Genomic DNA, 23,408 nt, shown 5'->3' with positions numbered 1-23,408 from the left:
AAATGTGAAGGGAAACCCCCCCCCCACCATAATACTGGTACAACTAATACACAGCTTGGCTGTAAATACTAAACGAAACTAGAAATATGACCAAATTACACAGTACATATTTTAACTATTTAGCATTCAAATTTCTTAGTAGTTTTCAATTAAACAACAATGAAATAACACTTACCTATAGAAAGGCCAAAGTTAGAGTGGTGGGTAATGCCAAGTGCTGTTGGGGGTTATGGTGACCTGCACACACTGCTGGTAGAAGTATATTCTGGAGAGCAGTATGGAAGTGCTCTGTCATGTCAAGAGGACACATGCTCAATGACCCAGCAGCTCTTCTCCAGGATGTGTATCTCAGAATCATTTCTTATACAACTAAATAAGGGAATTTGTACAAGGATATGTTTGTGGTGGTGGGAAGCTGAAGGCAACTTGGGTGTCTATCACAGGGATGGTGGAAAATACTTGTTTGTTGTTGAGAATCATTAGAAGTCTGTTACCACAACTCAGCTGTGTCATGAGCGAGTCATTGAACCTCTCTCAGCTCCTGTTTCCTCAATCACCAAAATAAGGGAACTGGCTTGATCATCATGGTGGCTTTATCCTTTTTACTTCCTCTGATGTATGAGTCCAGTGACCTTCCATATAACTTTAAATTTTTGTGCCTCTACCCTTTAGATATTATGGTAATGGGCAATGACTTTGAACAGTGCTTTAAACATTAGGGGTTTGGCTCTCTTTGAAAGAAATCTTTGCTGCAAGATCTTTAAGTAATAATAAAGATAATCAGGCCATAATTCACTTATTTGGAATGCCAGAAGTGGAGATGTCTTAATACAGAGTATATCTATCTACTGAAAACCATAGAAAATGAGAGGGTAGAAAAATGTCATTTCTTTCAGCACTACAATTTTACTTGAAAACTGATATAAAAGCCCGTTCATCATGGTGCTTTTCCTCCTTATTTTCCCTCTTATGTTATATTTTGATATTTTAAAAACTTTACTTTAAATTTCAAATTACAAAATGTAGTATGTAGTAGTTAAAGAATGAAAAGATATTGATGGTAATTGTAAAATTTTCAGTTACTGTAGGAGTGTCTGAAGTAAAATTTGAAAGTCTAGCCCTTATGACTGAAGAGCATTTTGTAATGCCTGTATCTACCCCTTGTAAATTCTCATGTAATAAAATAGAACAAATCTGCTTTTTCAGGCCTCTTTCTCCAGCATCTGGCTGAGTCATACTGTTTTCAGAGGGACATTGCCGTGCTGAACTATGTCTGCTGAAAAAGAGAAAAAAGAGCTTGCCTTAAAGTAGAAAAAAGAAATGGCTCTCTCTTTCCAGGATCTAAGGCAGAGTGCTTGGAATTGCTTAATTGCTTTCTGCATCAATTGCCAGCCTTTACATAAACCTTTTACTGTTCAGAGGTTTCTTTTGGGGACCAAGCTGGGCCAAGTCTAGCACCAAAATCAGCATCTCTACCTAGTTATTTGTTTGAAACTTTCTTTCTCTTGGACACCAAAACATGAGACCAACAACTTTTAGGTTTCAAGAAAGGTGCAAAGCATTCAGAACAGGCCTCTATAGAATCTTGCAAAGTGTAAGCATCCTTCTCTTTATCAAGGAATCCTTGGCAATGGGTGTTCTGGTAATGAGGAAGGATCCTCTTTTCAGAAGAGTCTTGTGATCAGTGGACAGAACAGTCTCCTTCTGCTGAGGAGACGGGAAGGAGAGAAGTTGGTATCTCTCAGAATAATATCCACGCATGGGTTCAGTGAGCCCTTGAGTCAATTTTGCCTAAATGTCGTGCTGATCTGGGGGTACAATTTGTTTCATATTAATGGTAATGCAAGGATCTAAAAACAGTTTTACATATTCTCCATCAAACTGTAACTATAATCCAGGGCTAGTGACGCAAATTCTGTGCTCTTGCCATCAATTACCCCATGCTGCTTCACGATGTACTTATGTTTAATTTTACCATTCACTACTGACCACTCTGAGCTGTATTTATTGTTATTGTAGCCTCACAGCTTCTACTCAGTGGAATCTAAGGCTTGCACTTTCTAACAGGACATCAGTACAACAATGCTCCTCACTTCCCTGAGGCTTTTTTTCCCTTAATTCCAGTTTATGGACTTTAAATTGTTACAACCTTTCTGGGTGGCAGATGGAGAATTAAATTAAGCATTTGAGGTAGAAATTCTATGTCCTGAAATGTACCCTAAGGAAATAGTTAAGGATGTTCACAAGAGTACAGAAACAATAAAATTCATTAACCTAAATACCTAGTTTTGGCCTTTTCTACAAATGCAAATTTATTGAAGGATAAAGAGAACACAAAGGATAGCTATCATTGAAAGGGGCATATGGGCATATGGGAATGGGGTATAAGCATTCTAGGGACACACAGACACACACACTCACAAGCACTCATGCACACACATCACACTGGTCATCAGGGTCTATTCATAAAAGCCTAAAAAGTACCCATATGAGTTTCAGAGGCACAGAGAAGGCAAACTCATAAATGAGCTAGAATCTATTCTAAATGCAAGTTTGAAGTACACCCTTTAGCAATAGGAAAGGACTAAATGTCATTCATCTCACCATTGTTTATTATAGGAAAAGTGTATTAGTTGTTAGATAGGATTATGAAAGATTTGCATTTTTCTACCTTTTGTATTAATTTTTTTTCTGTCATTGATGGGTGTTACTCATGACATAAAACATAAAATTAAAGAAGGATAAAAGTCTGCCAATCCAAAATTGTAAGGTTCTCATTAATATAAGTACATAAGTACCTGTAATTTTAATAGTATGTGGAAACTCATTTGGAATGAGCTAAATCGATTCAAATGGCAATGAAACTGTAAAAGGGTAAGGCCACTCTTTGGTGTAGCAAAAGTTATCATTAAGAATTGACAACACTTTGGAACTTAAATAAAAACATAGATGGGAAACCTTAGAGGTGTAACAAGTTAGAGTGGTAAACAAAACACAGACGTGGTCCCCGCCCTCCTGGAGCTTGTAACCTAGAGGGGAAGATAGTGAAACCAGCAATAATAACGAAATTTTCTCCAACAATGGATTAAAAAAACTGTGGTATGAATACACAATAAAATACTACTCAGCTATAAAAAAAACGAATCCTATCATTTGCAGCAACATGGATGGAACTGGAAACCATCATTCTAGGTGAAGTAAATCGGGCACAGAAAAACAAATACTGCATGAGAGCACTCATGTGGAAACTAAAAAAATATTGTTCTCATAGAAGTAGAGAGTAGAATAATGGTTGCCAGAGACTGAGAAGGGAGGTGGGGCAGGGAGGAGAAGTGGTGGACTAATGGGTACAAAACTGTGCTACCTAAGTGATTCATTGTGCAGTATATGCATGTATTGAAACAACACACTGTACCCCACAGTAATGCTTAAAATAAAAATAAACAAATTATAAAGTAATGAAGTTTTGTAGGTGCTATCATAGCGGAAGTCAGAGTGCTATGGGATCAAAGCAGATAGCAAAAGCACCCAACTGGTCTTAGGTGTGTTGGGGAAGCTTCCCATGGGAAGTGATGTTTAAACTGAGACCTGAGGGATAAGGAGGCATTACCCAGAAGAAGAGAGGATGAAGCTAATATGAGACCCTAGCCAGATATAACAGGCAGGAAATACTCTATGACCTGGTTCATCCCTGGGGATATCCTGTGTGGAAATCCACTACCCAGCAGTTTGGCATGTCCGGAAAACTTTGTGAAACTTAATAGGACAATTGTATGAAGTACCCTTGCTTTGTAGTTCATGCCCATGAGAAAAACCACGGGTGAGACCTGAGAGTTGTCTCATTCTTAACTCTTTCTACACTATCTTGACAGTGAGCTCCAATCAAGGGAAGGAATCAAATCATTAGTATGTAGAAAACGAATGCTTAAGTGAGAAGGTAGCTGAAATGCTCAAAGCATCAGGATGTCTCTACCCCTCTCCCTTTCCCTTTAAAAGGTGGTCTTCTAGGGTTCCTAGACTCTTTGGTGGGCTACAATGGCTGAGCCTGTTCATGTGTGTATAGGTGAACACTAACACTGGGCATCTCTAGTGGAGCATAGACTATATAGTTCTAGAGCTCAGGGAAGAGGTCAGGTGGCAGTGATAGAGTTAGGCTGGCAGCAACTGGCACACAGGAGACATTCACACGCTATATGATGAATGAATGAATGAGTGAATGAAAGTGACAGATTTATGGAGACAGCAGAAAATGAAACGTCTTCAGGGTGTTTCTATCCATATTTGTCTTTTGAAAACGATTGAGATTGTGTTATATATATTTGGTTTCTAATCGGATTTTTAAAATACTCCTGATTTTCATCATTAGAAAGTCATTATTTTTTTCCTATCAATAAAACTTAGATAAATACCCATTGACATTAATGAGAGTTACAGTTTGAATATTATAGAGCAGGAAGTTTAGGAATGAGGGAGCTATCTGTGTTCCCTCTTGCCAGACAGCTTTCTGAAAGTCTCATGTAACAAAAATACTGCTAAGGAATTTAGCAACTGCCTCAGACTTGGGAGAAGAGGAAAGGAAGAGACAGCCCAAGCCCCATCTCAAGAGGAGATGTGTGTGTGTGTGTGTGTGTGTGTGTGTGTGTGTGTGTGTGTGTGTGTGTGTGTGTGTGTTAATATTTGGGGTTATACCTTTTAACATACTTTAAACGTGTATTGTTTTCTTTTGGAATAATAGGAAATTCCTGTATAGTTTGTAATCGGATTATTTTCCAATTTGAGAGTATATTGTGAACATCTTTCTATGTCAATGAACACACATTATCAGTTATATGATTCGGTTTAAAACAAGCTGATTTCTGTGTGTTGACAGTGCCAATACAATTATCTTTTGTGATTATGAAATCAATATGTGGTTATTTAAACAAGATGAAACAATATAGCAATACACTTAGAAGGTAAAATTTAACCTCTCTCTCTCACCTCAGAGCCCTTTACTCCATGATACCACTGTTGCTAGTAGGCTATGTGTCATTTCAGATGTTTCCCTTGACAATTAGATACTAATGAAGATATACCAATAAATTATACAGATACACATATAATTTTATATTCCTTTGCATATATGAGATCATATATCCACAATATTCTGAATTTTTTTACTTAATATAATGTCTTTGCCTTTATTTTCATTTCTATAATTATCAGTCGTGGTAGAATTATTTTCACATTTTATTGCCAGTGGTATTCTTCTGTGAAATTTCTGCCTCTCAATAAGTATTTATGAATCTCCATTTAGATTTTGTGATTTAGAAGGCAACACAGCAGATATTTGAAAATGTACTGGAGTGCATTCTCTACTGTACTGACCATCTCTAGGGAAAGTCCAGCACCCTGAACAATTAGAGTCAAAGCCTAGGAGACTGCAGGTCACTTGGGAGAGAGCTCCAGCCTTAGGGACAAGGCAGGTTTTGCCTCTCCACTTTGTTGCTTAGGAGCCTTGAGAATTAGGGCAAGCACCTAAACCACAAAATTTAAGAAGACACTCACCCTCAGGGTTATGCAAATGCTGACCCTGCACCTGCACAATCACAAGTGTGAGTACCTTTCTAAGAGGAAGTGCCTCTTATGGGCATGCCTCACCCTAGTCCGTGGCAGAATTTCAGCTGGGTGTTTTGGTTTTGCCCACTATGAAATCCAAGGAACTTTGAGCAACTGCGGTGTGCTTTGAACTGTGATTCCTCCCTTCTATATTTTACCTAATCTATTCGTCACTCATAGCTCTGGTGTGAGGAATTTTCACCTCCATTCCACAGATTAGGAGACTAAGGTATAGAGAAGTGAAGTAATTGTTTTTGGACCACACATTCACTAAGTGGAAACACAGAGGTGGGGACTGTAAATTCCACATTTAAAAACCAGGCAATGTTTTCTTGTGTTAATGTGTAACGAAATGGAAATGCTTGTGTTTATTTTTGACATGCTTGAAAGATCCTAGTCCTTTCTCTTTCATTCATTAGCTGTCTGATCTTTGGGCAAGTCATTGAATCTCTTTGGGCTCCATTTTGTCACCTGTGAAAATAAGTGAGTTAAATGCCACTGTCAAGAACTCTTTAAATATTTTGCATCCTATAATTTATTATTTCATTCTACCTACTACTAAGCCTTATGTTTTCTTGTTCCTTCTCTCTAAAGTGGACAAAAATAAGATGCCCTTAAACACTTTGGGGGTGCTACTCTTTTTGAAAGGAGCCTTTAAAAATAAGAAATTCATAAAAATAAGACCATATGCCATCTATTTTATATAACAGAATGTTATATGTGGAGATAGAGCAACACAGGGTATATTTATCTGGAAATGTTCAGGAAATAGGAAATATGTTTGGCTCTAAGTTGGGATTTTTCCTGACACTGACAGAAAGTTAAGTAGCAAATCAAGCAAAACCTGAGTGTATTGGCTGTGACTGTAAAATAATGACCCTCGTGTTCTTGTGAGGGCCATAAACTGGTTTTGAAGCTAGTTGCCAATATCTTGATCAATGACAATCTAATCCCACAGGTGTGTAGCTTCATGGGAATGGAGGTCTATTTTGAAGAGCAATCTTGGTCTTCTTTTTAAATTCTCAATTTTTTTTTTTTTTTTTTTTTTTTTGGCAGTGGCTGGTACAGGGATTCAAACCCTTCACCTTGCCGTTATAAGGCCACGCTCTAACCAATGAGTTAACCAGCCAGCCCACTCTTCGTTTTAAATTCTGGTGTTGGTAAGGAAATACAGAAGTATACTTCATTACTTCATTGTCACTTGAGTATAGTTAAGGGCCCTCCTATTGAGAAGAAGACACCACAGATGAGATGGGAGGGCAGCTTGATGAAATCTCTTAAGGCAGTAGATGTACTCTGGTTTGATGGGGACTTAAGTGAATTCTGATTGAATACAATGCTTATGTGGGTTTCGTTCTGTAGTAAAATGATAACCAAAAACTTCAGTTCAGGGGCCTTTAAAACTTGGAAGATGAGACAGGTAGATGGGCAAAAGCAGAGGAAGGAGCTAAACATACAGCTTAGGCAGGTAATCCACCAAGCCACTACTTCAGCCCCGAGAAATCTTGTATAGAAATGCAACACAGCTCAGAGGGAAGTGTTTTTTCCTCTGAATAAGTGTTTCTTGAATGAATGAATGAACAGGGGAGATGCAGATTTCCAAGTTATCATCAGCAAATTAAATAAAACACACCCTTTCGATATTTCTCCAGGCAAACACATTTTTCAAATATATTTTGTATCACAGTTTAAATACTGTTTCATTATCTGTTATTAATAAGTCAGTATTGCTCGTGTTTCTCCTTGGAGAAACCCATGCTTTTTTGTTGCAGTAAAGGTAAAATATTGAGATAGCGCCACCTGCTGGTCAGATCCTGAACTACATCTCTGAATGTCTGGGAGGACGCTCTACAAGAATTTGGCGAGGGCGGGGCCTCTGGCCTGACCCACCAAACGGTGCTCGCTGGAGGCTTGAATGGCACAGGCAGCCCTTCCTGCAGAATCAATTGCTGCCTGGCTCTCTGAGCTCCTGGCAGGAAGTTCCACCTTTGTCTCGGATGAAGAGAAAGCCGCCAGTGAGTGTCTCTGAGTGATGTGTATGAGTGGGTATCAGTGTGTGTGTGCATGCGTGGATATTTTGTATTTTAGGTCATATCCATTTAGGAGCATTTGCTTATAACATGTTCTCACTCATACACGTAGGAATATTCTCATCAATAAGTGGAACCAATCATATTGTACATACAATGTGTAATCTTCTTTTTATGTTTAATAATGAATACCTCTCTAAGTGAATATTTCTATAATATCAGTTGTGTGAATCAGACTGTAACAAAATTTCTCCCGTGCTTTGAAAATTGTATCATTATTACCTTTCTGAATTACACTATTGATACATATTTGTACTTTAAGGACATCAAACCATAGAAAAATGTATAAATGGAAAAGGAAATTGTGCTTTGTTTACCTTCTTGAGACAAACATTCTTAATGGAGTGCTAATATATTTTATAAATGTTTCTATTCCCATGTAATGTGCTAGCATATATAAGTACTTGTATGTAAAAGCACTAAATACCTGCATAAACACAATATAGACGTATTCCTACATCTATTCTTCAGTTAAAAAAGTGTGACATGTTAATCTGGCCCTTTTCTTTTTTTCACTCATAAAAGCATAGGATTTTTATTTGTGTTTCTTGTATTATTGTGTTTGAGTTATCTTTTAATAGGTTTGTGGGGCATTTATATTGCTTTTTATGAAAATTGGAAGTTATCTTTTATTCATCTTTAACTAGTCAAAAAGAATTCTTTACATCAAAGATGACCATATAATTTATTGTTAGAACTGACACTTTTTGGAGTAAAAGGTGCAGTGTTAAACAATAGACATGAATTGAAATCATATCAAGCCGTATGGTCACCCCCTTATATATCATGAACATTAGCTCAATGTCTGTAATGTATGTGAACAATTTTTCTTCCCACTTTATATTTCTTTTCATCATTTTTTGCAATGCAAGTGTTTTAAAATCTCATTGATTTTTATTATTAAAAGACAGTATGGTTAATTATAAATCTTTGAAGAATACACTGGAGTGGAGTAATTGCCAGTCTACTGGGAGATAGACATAGAGAGCATTCAAAGCCCAAGAGGCCACAGGATGCAGTGGGAAAAGCTTGAGTTTTGAACAGTTACAGGCTTAGAGTCCCTGGTCTGTAATTTATGATAGTGGTGACCTGGGTCTATTGGCTTGATCTCTAGGATAAAAAGAGGATAGTAATCTCTACACAGAATGTTTGTTTTCAGGATTAAAGGAGATGAGATCTAAAGTTACCATGATGTAGAATGATTTTGATGTTCATTTCTGTCCTATAGGTCGCTTTCCTGGTCTTTACAACTCTTGAGCTTCTGCCTGACCCCACTCTCCACTTCAGGGATCAGCCAACTCATGTGGCTCTACACCCAGGTCTCTTGGCACAAAGGGCAGGATTTCATCACCTCTATCTTCTTTATCACCAAGAGGGTTGTTGAGTGAGGACGTGTGGGACCATAATAGCAGGGGAGTGTAATGAGACCATTTCTCAAGCCCTGGGAGCCCATCTACTAAAAGGGAGGCTGCTCAGAGTCCTTTAGGAAGGGTGAGGGGTGGAACCCCATTCCTGCTTCTTAACAGATGTGTGACAATGGAAAACGGATTTACTCTCTGCGAGCAAGAACTTGTCTTCTGTAAAATGGGAAACAGTTGATATTTTCCCCATAGAATTGTGTGGGGAAAATGGCAAAACTTAAATAAATGTCTAGCACATAGTATGACTTCAACAAATGTTTGTCCTGCCCACCATGACTCCTCTTCATCGTAAAAGAGACTTCGACATAAAACAAAGAACAGAAGTGTCAGAGAGAGCATTTGGAAATGTAGCAATAAGAAATAAAATGTATAAGCATTTACATAATGTATGAATTTGGGTGCTGTCTCTGAATTGTGAGATGAGTTATCTGAGGAATTTGGAGAAATGTAAGACAACATTGCACTATTTCCTTTCATTACACGTGATTTCCTGTCCCTGTTACTTCACTTTCTAATTGAACATCCAAAGAAACAGCTTTCCACTAAGCCCTGGAAAGAGGAGACAGTACAGAGAAACCAAGCATAATAGCAGACCATAGGACCTTGGGTGAATCACTTCCCCTGTGCTGGCCTTACTTCTAATACCGAGTCACACGCAGTACAACTGGTTAGTGGATTTGGGCCTTGGGCGCTACTATTTTGTGGCTTCATGACCTTTGGCAAATCACTTAACTTCTCTAAACTCCATTAAAAAAAAAATCTTTCAAATGGCTATTATAAAGGCAACAGCCTCATGAGGTTGTACTGAAAATTAAATGAGAAAATGCGTGTAAACCATTTAGTAAAATGTCTGGCACTAAATGCTCAGTTAATGTTATCTTCATGTTTCTTTACTGTTAGCCCTTTCAAGCCAGTCAGGAGAAGAATAAAGGGCTTGGGCTGGGAGAGAGGTAGTGTATCACCTTAGGTGACAAGGTTCTGTGAGGATGCAGTATTAAAACAGTTCAGTACTGGCTCAAGAACTGACATGTATTTAATGGGACAGAATAGAAAAATAAGAAGCAGAACCAAATGCATGAAAACATTGAGTATTTTATAAAAATGTGGTATTTTCTATTACTTGAGAATGCATAGACAACAAGAATTAGTGCTGGGTCATTTGCAAACTGTTCACTAACAAAAGAATGTGAGTTCATATCCTCATGCCACATGATATAATGTGAAGGTCAAGCATTAATACACCATATTTCCATCCAGTATGGTTCCAGTTACATAAGATGCATATTCAGCTGGACATGTATGTGCATATATGAAGGTACTTCAAAAAAGTTCATAGGAAATCAAAATTAAAAGATAACACAAATCTTTCCATGAACTTTTTGAAGTACCCTCCTATGTGGATGTTTCTGGTTGCAATGGGATTCAACAAGCTATGAACAGTTTAGCAATGAGAGTGTGATCGGAGGTTATTTGTATCTTTCTATCCTTGTCTGTACTTTTGATAATTTCCTAAATGGACATGAATTACTTTTATAATCTGAATCAAAGCCCATAAAAGATTTTATAGTTGAGGAACACAAGGCAGTGTGATGGGTTGGAAAGAGCAAAGGCTTTGGGATCATTCACACCTTGTGTTCTCATCTACCTCTGTCCATTACTAGGGAGTGACCCAAAAGTAAGGTACTTAACCCAGTTTCTTCTGTTTCTTCATTCTGAAAAGGAGGGAAGTAATCCTTTCTTTATAAGGTAATTTGATGGAATTACCAAAATATAGATTAATGTGCTGTGCTTATTTCCAAGTACACTTGAGTTCCCATGTCAACTCTCTAACTTACTCCTACAAATTTCTTCACCCTCTGAACCTCAGTTTCCTCATCTTTAAATGTGGTGATAGTATTGATCTTGAAATATTATATTAGCTGTCAAGCACAGTGTCACAATAGGCACACACACTGCCAGGTAACTATTTCCATGAATATTATATATTGTAGTAATAGAAAAGAAAGAGCTTGTTACTTCTAACTAGTAGCTGAAGAATTACTGGTAATTCTTATTTTCTTCAAGTAATTCTGATTTTCTTCTATTTAATTAAATATTTCATACCCCAAGAAGCCTTGATCCAGCCATTGTGCCCTGAGGAATTTATCTTACAACAAAACATGTTTCAAGAATTTCTTATTTAAAACAATGGTATGATCATGGTGATTATGAATGTATTTTGGGAACTTGTGTAAGATTTTCCATAGGATAAGTTCCCGAAACTGAAAAATTTTAATCAAAGTATATATGGCATTGCCAGATGCAGATTTAAAATGCTCAATAGCAATGTCCACTCCCACTCACAGAGTGAGTTCCTCCTTCCCTACAGTCATCCCATCAGTTATGCAGTTTGACCCAGCAATTCCTTCTGCAAGAATTTGTCCAGTAGGACAAAATGTACAGAGCTATATATTGCAGGGCTTGCTGTTTACCTTGTGGTTGAAGCAGAAGGACCAAGGGACAAGAGATTTGAGGATCACTGATGCAAAACAGTTGAAGTAATGAGTCATGCAGTCTAGGCTGCTTTGGGAAGGAGAATGCAGATTTAAGGGGACTGATGCACTGGGAAAAATTAGGGTTCAGTGGATGGGCTCTATGGTCCTTGCCCACTTGCCCCACCTGCTCCTCCCTCTGCCCCCCAGGGAACTGTGGGCTCTGCTCTGTACCAGGTGCTGGGATTGCTGCCGTACACAGTTTTACCTCCCTTAATCCTCACAGCACTTCTGTGAAAGGGGACATTTTCAGCTTCATTCTCTAGGTGAGGAAACTAAGGCTCTGACATATGAAGAACTGTATTTCATTGAATCTAAGATACCATAACTCTTAAGACGTGCTATTTTAGGCACTACTAAGAAGACAAAATTCTTGCTATTATGCTGGTGAGATACCAATGATTAGGATGTTAAAAAGTGGAAAAAAATGAGTCTTAGGATCAGTGAGATGTAATAGCTTGTGTAGGGCCACGTAACTATTATGTTAAAAAATTGAGATTGGTGTCTATTTTTTCCTAATATCAAACTCCATGTTCTTGCCGTAATACAAAACCTTACTGGTAAGTTAAACTTGTACAAATCAGGTAATTTTTCTCTTCTATTTTCCTATTGTGTAATACAATAGAAAGGTTTATATTCATTTCTGATAGCTAGATGCTAGTCTTTCTCTCCTGTATAGTGGTTGTGTGACCTTGGGCAAGTCACTGCATATCTGTGTGTCACATCTCCTCAGCTGCAAGTGTTAAGAAGATGGACTCTGACACCAGAATCACTTTAAGCCACTCACACTCTATTATCTGCTATTCTTACCTGCCTGACACAAACCCTTCCTTTACTCTGCCTCCCTCTCATCTGTTAATTACAGAACAATTTAAAAAATGCACTTAGTGCACTCTGGTCAGGGGCCAGGGTGGGGTGGGGTGGGATGTTGGAGGGTGTTCTCTTTGAAAGACAGCTGCAGTATCATTGCCAAGTAATGAGACTTACCCTTTCATTCTTCTACTTAATAGAATCCACATTGTCCAGGGTTCAATCCCTGTACTGGCCAGCTGCCCCCAGAAAAGAAAAGGAATCCACATTGCCATTTATGAAGTTTTAGTGCAGAACACATACATACAGAAATAAAGGGAAAGCACCAGGATGTTGGAAATAACTCAAGCAAAACCTTGTAAAGGGCATGACCATAAAAGACATGGAAAGTTTACTAAAAAGTAGAAAATAAATGGTTTTGGTTGGGCTTTAAAATTCCAGTTGACCTTTTAACTCTTCCGGTCAAGATGGTGGAGTAGACGGTTCCTAGCATCACTCTCTCCCACAAGTCAACCAGCTTGCAACTATTAAAAAGCAACAACAGGAGGCCCAAGAGCCACACTGGAACAGGCAGGAGCTGTGGGACCCCCAGCCCAGGTAAGTGTCCACTGCATAGAGAGGGCTAAGAGCCAATGGGCCCACATGCCCTGAGTCAGCCACGCTGGAGCAGGCAGGCACTGTGGGACCCCCAGCCCAGGTGAATCCCCACTGCCAAGAAATGGCAGTCCATTCAGGATCCAGGCCAGACATCAGGGTGGAATGAGTGGACCTTGATACCCCCTGCCACAATGACTAAACACCAAAGGAAACATAGCAGAAGTATGAAAGATCAAGAAAGTACATCACCACCAAAGGATAATAATTACTCTCAAGCTCTACATTCTATAGAACAGGAAGTCCTTGAAATGACTGACAAGGAATTTTGAGCAACAATTCTAGGGAAACTAAATGAGATACAAGAAAACTCAGTTAGACAACACAATGCAATGACAAAAAGTATGCAGGACTGGAAAGAAGAAATGTACAAAGAAATCAATGCCATGAAAAAGAGTGTAGCAGAGCTTGTGGAGTTGAAGGACTCATTCAAGAAATAAAAAACACCACAGAGAGTCTAACCAGCAGACTAGAATAAACTGAAAAGAGAATTTATGACCTTGAAGACAGGCTGTCTGAATTAACACAGGCAGACCATAAAAAAGGAAAAAAAATTTTAAAAATTGAAAAAAATCTAAGAGAAATAACAGACAACCTTAAGTGCTCAAATATCCAAATCATGGGTATTCCAGAAGGGGAGGAAAAAAGAAATGGCATTGAAAATATATTCAATGAAATAATAGGAGAAAACTTACCAGGTAAAGGGAAAGTCACAGATCTTCAGACTCAGGAGGCCCAAAGATCCCCAAACATATTCAACCCAAAAAGGTCCCCTCCAAGACACGTTATAGTCGAACTGTCAAAACTCAAAGACAAAGAGAAAATCTTAAAAGCTGCAAGAGAGAAGTGGCAAGTCACATATAAGGGAGCGCCAATCAAACTAACAGCAGACTTTTCATCAGAAACCCTAAAAGCCAGAAAAGAATGGGATGATATATTCAAATACTAAAGGGCAAAAATTGCCAGCCAAGAATACTTTACCCAACAAGGCTATCCTTCCAAAATGAAGGACAAATAGTATATTTCTCAGACAAACAAAAACTGTGGGAGTTCACTACCACAAGACTAGCCTTACAAGAAATTCTCAAAGGAGTTCTGGTTTTTATGCCTGAAAAACAACCATCACTGTCATGGATACTCAAGAAAGAACAAAACCTACCAGAAAAACAAATGATAATGATAATGATAAAGAGAAAAAATAGTTTATCTACCAGCCCAAGAAACCAACAAACACAGAAGACAAACAGAAAATCAGAAAAAAAGGAACAAAAGATACGTAAGACCTCTAAATAAAAATCAATAAAATGCTAGGAGTAAATCAACACCTTTCAATAATAACTCTGAATGTAAATGGATAAAATTCTCCACTCAAAAGACACAGACTGACTGACTGGACTAAAAAGATGGACCCAACAATATGCTGCCTTCAAGAGACTCACCTCACCTGTAAAGACACACATAGACTAAGTGTGAAAGGATGGAAAAAGATATACCATGCAAATAGAAAGGAAAAACAAGATGGAGTAGCTATTCTTACTTCAGATAAAATAGGCTTTAAACCAAAAACCATAAAAAGAGATAAAGAAGACCACAATATAATGATAAAAGGATCTATCCATCAAGAAGACAAAACAATCATAAATATATACGCAGCTAATGTTGGAGCAGCCAGATTTATAAATCAAACACTATGAGATCTAAAGAATGAGACAGACACTAACACTATAATAGCAGGGGACATGAACACCCCCCTCTCAACATTGCACAGATCATCTATCCAAAAAATCAATAGAGAAACACAAGATCTAAACAACACTTCAGAGCAATTGGACTTGGCTGATATCTACAGAACATTCCATCCAAAAACCTCAGAATATTCATTCTTCTCATCAGCACATGGAACATTCTCCAGGATAGGTCACATGTTAGGTCACAAATCAACTCTCAAAAAATTCAAAAAAATTGGAATTTTCCATATATTTTTTCAAATCACAGTGGATTAAAATTAGAAACCAATAACAAATGAAACTCTGGAAATTATAAAAACACATGGAAATTAAACAACATTCTACTTAATGACATATGGGTCCAAGAAGAAATTAAACAGGAAATCAAAAAATTTCTTGAAACTAATGAAGTTAATGACACATCATACCAAAACCTGTGGGATACTGAAAAAGCAGTACTGAGGGGAAAATTTATCTCATTAAATGCTTACTACAGAAGAATGGAAAGATGAACCTAACACTTCACTTTAAAGAACTAGAAAAACAAGAACAATTCAAACCCAAAGTTAGTAGACGGAAAGAAAGAATTAAGATCAGAGGAGAAGTAAATGAAATAGAAACACCCAAAATGATACAAAAGATCAATGGAACAAAAAATTGGTTTTTTGAAAAGGTAAATAAAATTGACAAACCTTTACCAAGGCTAACCAAGAAAAGAAGAGAGAAGACCCAAAGAACAAAACTTACAAATGAAAAAGGTGATATTACAACTGATATCTCAGAAATACAAGGAATCATTAGAGACTACTATAAACAACAATATGCCAACAAATTTGAAAATATGGAGGAAATGGATAAATTTCTGGACACATACAAACTACCAAAACTGAGTCAAGAAGATATAGAAAATCTGAACAGACCAATAAAAATAAAAGAGATTGAAGCCATTATCAGAAGGCTCCCAACGAAGAAAAGCCCAGGACTGGATGGGATCATTGTGGAGTTCTACCAAATCTTCAAAGAGGAATTGATACCAATTCTCTATCAACTATTCTAAAAGATTGAAACAGAAGCCAAACTCACTCTATGAGGCAAACATCACCCTGATACCAAAATCAAAGAAAGATACATCAAAAATAGAAAATGACAGTCCACTATCCTTGATGAATATAGATGCAAAAATCCTCAATAAAATACTCACTAACAGAATACAGTGACAAGTACACTAAATTATACACCATGATCAAGTGGGATTCATCCCAGGGATGCAAGGTTGGTTCAACATGCACAAATCAATAAATGTGATACACCACATCAATAAAAGCACAGACCAAATCCATATGATCATCTCTATAGATGCTGAAAAGGCATTTGACAAAATTCAATACTTGTTTATGATAAAGACTCTCTACAAGTTAGGTATAGATGGAAAGTATCTCAACACAGTTAAAGCCCATTGCTAATATTATCTGGAATGGGGAAAAGTTTCCCTTAAGAACAGAAACTAGTCAAGGATGCCCACTCTCACCAGTCCTTTTCAACCATAGTGTTGGAAGTACTAGCAAGAGCAATCAGAGAAGAGAAGGAAATAAAGGGCATCCAGATTGGAAAAGATGAAGTCAAACTGTCCCTGTTTGTGGATGATATGATCCTATATATTGAACAGCCTGAAGCCTCTACAGAAAAAACTCTTAGAGTTGATAAATGATTTCAACAAAGTTGCAGGATATAAAAACAAAACACAAAAATCAGTAGCATTTATGTACTCCAACAGTGAACATGCAGAAAAAGAAATCAAGAAAGCTAGCCCATTAACAATAGCCACCAAAAACATTAACTACTTAGGAGTAAAGTTAACTAAGGATGTGAAAAATCTCTATAATGAGAACTACAAACCACTGTTGAGAGAAATTAAAGAGGACACAAGAAGATGGAAAGATATCCCATGCTCTTGGATAGGAAGAATTAACATTGTGAAAATGTCCATATACCCAAAGTAATCTACAGATTCAATGCAAGCCTCATCAAAATTCCAATGACATTTTTCTCAGAAATGGAAAAAAACTATCCAGACATTTATATAGAATAACAAAAGACCATACATAGTCAAAGTATGACTTTAAACTATACTACAAAGCTATAATAACCAAAACAGCATGGTACTGGCATAAAAACAGACACACTAATCAATGGAATAGAATAGAGAACCTAGAAATCAACCTATACACTTACAACCATCTGATCTTTGACAAAGGCACCAAATCTACACACTGGGGAAGAGACTGCCTCTTCACCAAATGGTGCTGGCAAAGCTGGATATTCATATGTAGGAGAATGAAACTAGACCCGTTCCCCTTACCATATACCAAAATCAACTCCAAATGGATTAAAGAATTAAATGAACATCCTGAAACAATAAAACTCCTTAAAGAAAACATAGGGGAAACACTCCAGGAAGTAGGAGTGGGTACAGTCTTCATGAATATAATCCCAAAAGCATGGGTAACCAAAGGAAAAATAAACAAATGGGATTATATCAAACTAAAAAGCTTCTGCACAGCAAAAGAAACAATCAACAGAGTGAAAAGACAACCAACAGAGTGGGAGAAAATATTTGTAAAATATACATCTGACAAAGGATTAATATCCAGAATATACAAGGAACTCAAACAACTTTGCAACGGAAAAACAAGTAACCCAATTAAAAAATGGGCAAAGGAGCTGAATAGGCATTTCTCAAAGGAAGATATATGAATGGCCAGCAGACACATGAAAAAATGTTCAACATCACTCAGCATTCAGGAAATGCAAATCGAGACCACTTTGAGAAACGATCTCACTCCAGTTAGGATAGCTAATATCCAAAAGATTGAGAATGATAAATGCTAGAGAGGTTGCAGAGGAAAAAATACTCTCATACACTGTTGGTGGGGCTGCAAAATGGTGCAGCCTCTATGGAAAATGGTATGGAGGTTCCTCAAACAATTACAGATAGATCTACCATATGACCCAGCTATTCCACTGCTGGGTATATACCCAGAGCAATAGAAATCATCATGCCGGAAGAGATACCTGCACTCCCATGTTTATTGCAGCACTATTTACAATAGCCAAGAGTTGGAACCAGCCCAAATGTCCATCATCAGATAAGTGAATAAGGAAACAGTGGTATATCTACACAATGGAATACTACTCTGCTATTAAAAAGAATGAAATAACTACCATTTGCAACAACATGGATGGACTTAGAGAAAATCATATTAAGTGAAACACATCAGACCCAGAAAGAGAAATACCACATACTCTCCACTTATTTGTGGGAGCTAAAAAATAAATAAATAAATAAATAAATAAATAAATAAATAAATAAATAAATAAATAAATAAATAAATTTACAAACAAATAAAGGGTGGGAAGGGGAAGAAAACACAACAATCTCGACAATTCCTTGAACTTAAGTGAACAGATATGATGTAGTGTTGTGCGAGGGGACAAAGGGAGGGGGGAAAGAGGAACCGGACACAAAAAGCAACTACAATGTATATTGAGAAGTTAAAATAATAAAAAATTCCATTTGAAAAGACTGAGGGAGAATGCAAGCAAGGCTGAATTCGGATGGCTAAGACTTTAATTTCAGAATTTTGATTTTCGTTTTCTTTGCATACTGTTATTTTAATAATAAAAACATTACTTATCCTGTTAAATGCCAATGATACAGACATGTGTAAAGTAAAACGTAAAAGTCTCCCTGTCTGTATGTTCCTAAACACTGCGGACTGCTAAGTGCCTCCCTATGGAATTGACCCTCAAATGAGATTAGTTGCTATTGTCTATTTTTAAATGAAATCTAAATTTCTTGAAATGAGTGGGCATATTTCTCTCCTAAAAATCTAGGGACTCAGCTGCTAAATATGCTGAAGTGAGATACCTCACAAAATGCACCTTCAGAAAAGGGGAGAGAGCAGAATGTTAAAGGGCAAAGACAAATGGGAAAGCTTTGAAATACATGATAAGGCCATTTTTATGTTTATATTGTGTGAATTTTAAAATGATAGCTTTTATTGTTGCCCCTTACCAAAACCTCCCTCCCCTAATCAACCACAATGTATATCGACAAAATAATATTAAAAATAAATAAATAAATAAACTTAAAAATAAAATAAAATAAAATAAATAAATTAAAAAAAATAAAATAAAATGATAATTTTTGCTATATATGCCTTTAACAATTCAAAAACTAAGAGTAGAAAGAAAAATCTGAAAGTATTCATCGCTTGCCAAGACCTGCTGTGTGATGCTACATATCTGCTTCTGCAGGCCTGCAGGTAAAAGCCTTTGGCTGATTCAGACTGTTTTTACAACGTACTTTGCAAAACTGTTTTTTGCTTAAAAAAATAAGTGGGGCATAATGTTGTCAGTTACTCGTATAAAGGCATTCTTACCACTCAGAGCAACCACTCAGAGAAAGAAGCTTCACAGAACTTCACATTCCATCCCTTTTCAGGCTAAGCAGCTTCTAGAAGTCCATTACCAACCAGAGGTATGTGATGAAGACCAGGGGCCACTCCAAAAATGGAAGCGGTCAAGATATTTGAATCTTCTAGAATCTTTCATAGGTGGTGTGGTGTATTTTTCTTATTGATTAATATAATACATTGCATATTCTTCATGAACTCTGGATATTAATCCTTTGTTTATTGTATTTTTTTGTTTTGGTTTTGTTTATTGTATTTGTTGCTAATATATTTTTCTTGTTTGGGGTTTGCCTTTTCATGTGTTTTAAAATGAATGTTTTAATACTCTAAAGTTGTATATTATTATACTTTAATTATCAGTCATTTTATTTGTAATTTGCATTTTTTCATGTCTTGTTTTAGAAGGTTTTCCTACCCCAAGATTAAAAAGTAAATTTGTATATTTACTTCTAAATGTTTCAAATTCGTTTTTCACATTTAAATCGTTAATCTGCCTGGGATCAAATTTTGACTGATGTGAGATACAGATGTGGTTTTATTTTATTTTTACGTATAAATGAACAATTGTTCCAATATTATATGTTGGATGTTCCATCTTTTCCCACTGACTTGATCAGCTACCTCTGTCTTATGCTGAGATTTCATTTGTGTAAAGTTCTGTTTCTAGGCACTCTCTAGTTAGGTTCCATGGACTGATTTATTTATAGGATTGGCAGATTTAGCACATAAAATACATGCCTGTTGTTTATCTGAAATTCTAACTTAACTGGGCTTTCTATATTTTATCTGGTAAGCCTATTTGTTCCCGTGCCTATATCAAACTGTCTTAATTACTATGGCTTTTAATAGGTCTTGATGTCTGGTAGGGCAAGTCTCCCTACCTTGTTTTGAGCTTCAGAATTATCTTGGCTATTTCTGGCACTTTTGCTCTGTCAAGTACACTTTAGAATGAGCTTGTTTCATGGACTAGTATAATGTCAATGTCTACAGATGTTCAATTTACAAAATATTTCAGAATAATTTGATTTCTCTAATTGTTGGTACAGAAACCTATGTCCATTAGATCAAGATTGTTAATTTTGTTTCTCAAATCTTCTATATTTTTACTGGTTTTTGTCTGCTTGATCTATCAATTACTGAGAGAGGAATGTTAAATCTCACAGTAATGATAGATTTGTCAATTTCTCTTTGTAATTCAATGATTTGTTGCTCTGTAGGTGTTGAAGCTATGTTATTAGGAGGCATAAAAGCATTTAACTGTGAGACTTTTCTGGAGAATTATACCTTTCTTCATTCTGTACTGACCCTCATTATCCTTAATAATACTTTTTGCCTTAAAGACGATTTTTTTTCTGATAATAATATAGCTACACTAGGTTTCTTTTGTTCAGTATTTGCCTGGTATATCTTTTCCTGTCCCTTTACTTTCATCATTTTTATGCTGTCACATTTAAGTTGTAAATCTTGTTAACTCCATATATCTAAAATTATTTTTTCTTTTTGTGCTATTGTATTTTAGCTGTGTCTCTTGTAAATTGCATATAACTGGACTTTAATCAGATATTGTCTTTTTAAAAATTGGCTGGATTTGTTTATACTTGGCATGATTTCTTACATATTTGGATTTATTTCTGGCATTTTATTTTGTGTTTTCTATTTTTCTGCCTTTTGTATGCTCCTCTTTTTTTTCTACTTTCCTGGCATCTTTTGGATTCTTTCAGGCTTTTTTTCCCTTTTGAATCTTTGGTTTAATCGTATTCCTCTGGAAACTATATATTAACTTACTATTAGTTTAGTCATTATTATTATATTTTTCTTTTCTTTTCTTTTTTTCTTTTTTTACCATATTCTTTCCTTATTTTAAACCAGAAAGTTTGCTTAGAGGGGAAATAGCCAAATGTGTTGCTGTCTTAGCCGTTTTAAAATATTTCCTGTCGTCTTTGACAACTATTATTCTCTGAGTGTTCCACGAGCCTGTTCAACTGAGAACTGGTCATAAATGTGGTTCCTTTTTTTCCCCCAACCCAGGTTATTGGGATATATTTTACCTATAGTCAATCTGACTGTTTTTAGATGTTCAGTTCTCTAAGTTTGACAAATAAATACAGTTTGCAGCCGCCACCATGACAGAATCATAAACATTTTTATCCCTGGTTAAGTTCAGTTGTGCTCTTTTTGTGATCAATCTCCTCCTCCGTCTCACCAGTCCCCGGCAAACTCTGATCTGATTTTGTCCCTATAGTTTTACATTTCCCACAAAGTTATGGTAAATATGATAAATATTCTTTTTGTTTTTGTCTGGTTTCTTTCATTTAGCATAATATTTTTCAGGTTCATCCACATTATAACATGTGTCAGTACTTCGTTTCTTCTTAAGGCTGAATAATATTTTATTGTATGGATATATCATATTTTGTTTATTCATTCATCAATGGATGGACATTTGGGTTTTTCCCACTTTTTATCTATTATGAATAATGCTGCTACGGATGTTCACGTACAAATATTTGTGTGGACTTCAGTTTTTATGTCTATTGGATAAAAACTTAGGGGTGAGATTGTGGGTTGTATGCTAAATGTATGTTTTAGTTTATAAAAAACTGACAAATTGTTTTCCAGAGTTGTACCATTTTGAATTCCCACCAGTAATGTATGAGTATTCAGTTGCTCTGCATCTTTGTTAGCTCTTTGTGTAGTCTTTTTTAAACCATAAAACAAAACAAGACACAAATTTATTTTCTGTCCCAGAATTTCCACTTCTGAGAATTTATATGATCATTTATTATATTACATCAAAATTTGCATTTGCAGTTCTGTAGTTATTGTGGCCAGACAGATGTTGATGATTTTATTTGGCATTTCTGTTGCTTTTAATGAGAATTGTAGGTTGATTTCATTTTTGCATCTCTCAATGGCGTTATTTATATGTGAAGGATAGTAACCTTCTGTCTGTAATAAATATGGTGTTTTTTCCCCCAAGTTTTTTATATACATTTTTTAAAGGCAAAATTAACGTAACATAAAACTAACCTTTTAAAGTGTATAGTTCAGTGGCATTTGGTACATTCACATTGCTGTTCAACTACCACCTCTATCTAGTTCCAAAAGGTTTTCATCACCCCAAATGAAAACCTGTGACCATTAAGTAATAACTTCCTATCTCTCCTTCCCCTAGCCTCTGGCAACTACCTATCTGTTTTCTGTCTCCATAGATTTACCTATTTTAGATATTTCATATAAATGGAATCATAGGATATGTGATCTTTTGTGTCTGGCTTCTTCCACTTAGCATAGTCATTTTAAGGTCCTTGAACATGCACACTGCAGCATGTATCAATACGTCATTCCCTTTTATGGCTGATTAATATTCTATTGCATGTATTTACCACATTTGTTTATTCATTTATCTGTTGATGGACATTTGGGTTGTTTCCACCTTTTGGCTATGGTGAATAGTGCTGCTGATGCCAGCGGGGAGGGTCTGGGAGGCCTGATAGCTGGCGTCAACCCATCCCATCCTCTTAACTTGTTCTTGACCACATCACAAGAAAGAATTCAAGAACAGAGTCACAGTAGAAAGTGAGAATAGGTTTAATGTAATGTATAAGAGATACAGACTTCACAGACAGAGTGTGGCATAGCTCCACAGAGTGAGCAGGGCCCCACAACAAATTTAATACAAAAATAAGAAATATACACTTAAAGTTTAGTACAGAGTACAGGCTGGCTCAAGAGAGTGAGCAGCTGCTTGCTGAATGTTTGATATAAAAAGAAAGAAATACACACTCCACAGGCAGAGTGCAGGCTGGCTCTAGGAGAGTGAGCAACAGCCCCGCCTTCTGCTGGGATTCGGATTTTATAGTTTTGCTATTTAATGCATGTTCATGGTATCTAATGAATATTCAATTCAGGTGTGGTTCCCTAGTATGTAACATAGTCTTGCACATGCTCAGTTGGTCTCTTTTGGGAGCATGCTCATTGGTCAAATCCTATCACATATTCAAGAATATTCTGTGCTCTTTAGCACCTCTAGTACAAGGTCATTCAAAGGATAAACTCCCTTCCACTGAGCATGCTTGGTCACTGAGGTCATATAAGCCAG

The sequence above is a fragment of the Cynocephalus volans genome, chromosome X, assembly GCF_027409185.1.
Source record: "Cynocephalus volans isolate mCynVol1 chromosome X, mCynVol1.pri, whole genome shotgun sequence".
NCBI lineage: Eukaryota > Metazoa > Chordata > Mammalia > Dermoptera > Cynocephalidae > Cynocephalus > Cynocephalus volans.
The sequence above is the reverse complement of the archived record's forward strand: the minus strand, read 5'-3'. Positions refer to the sequence as shown.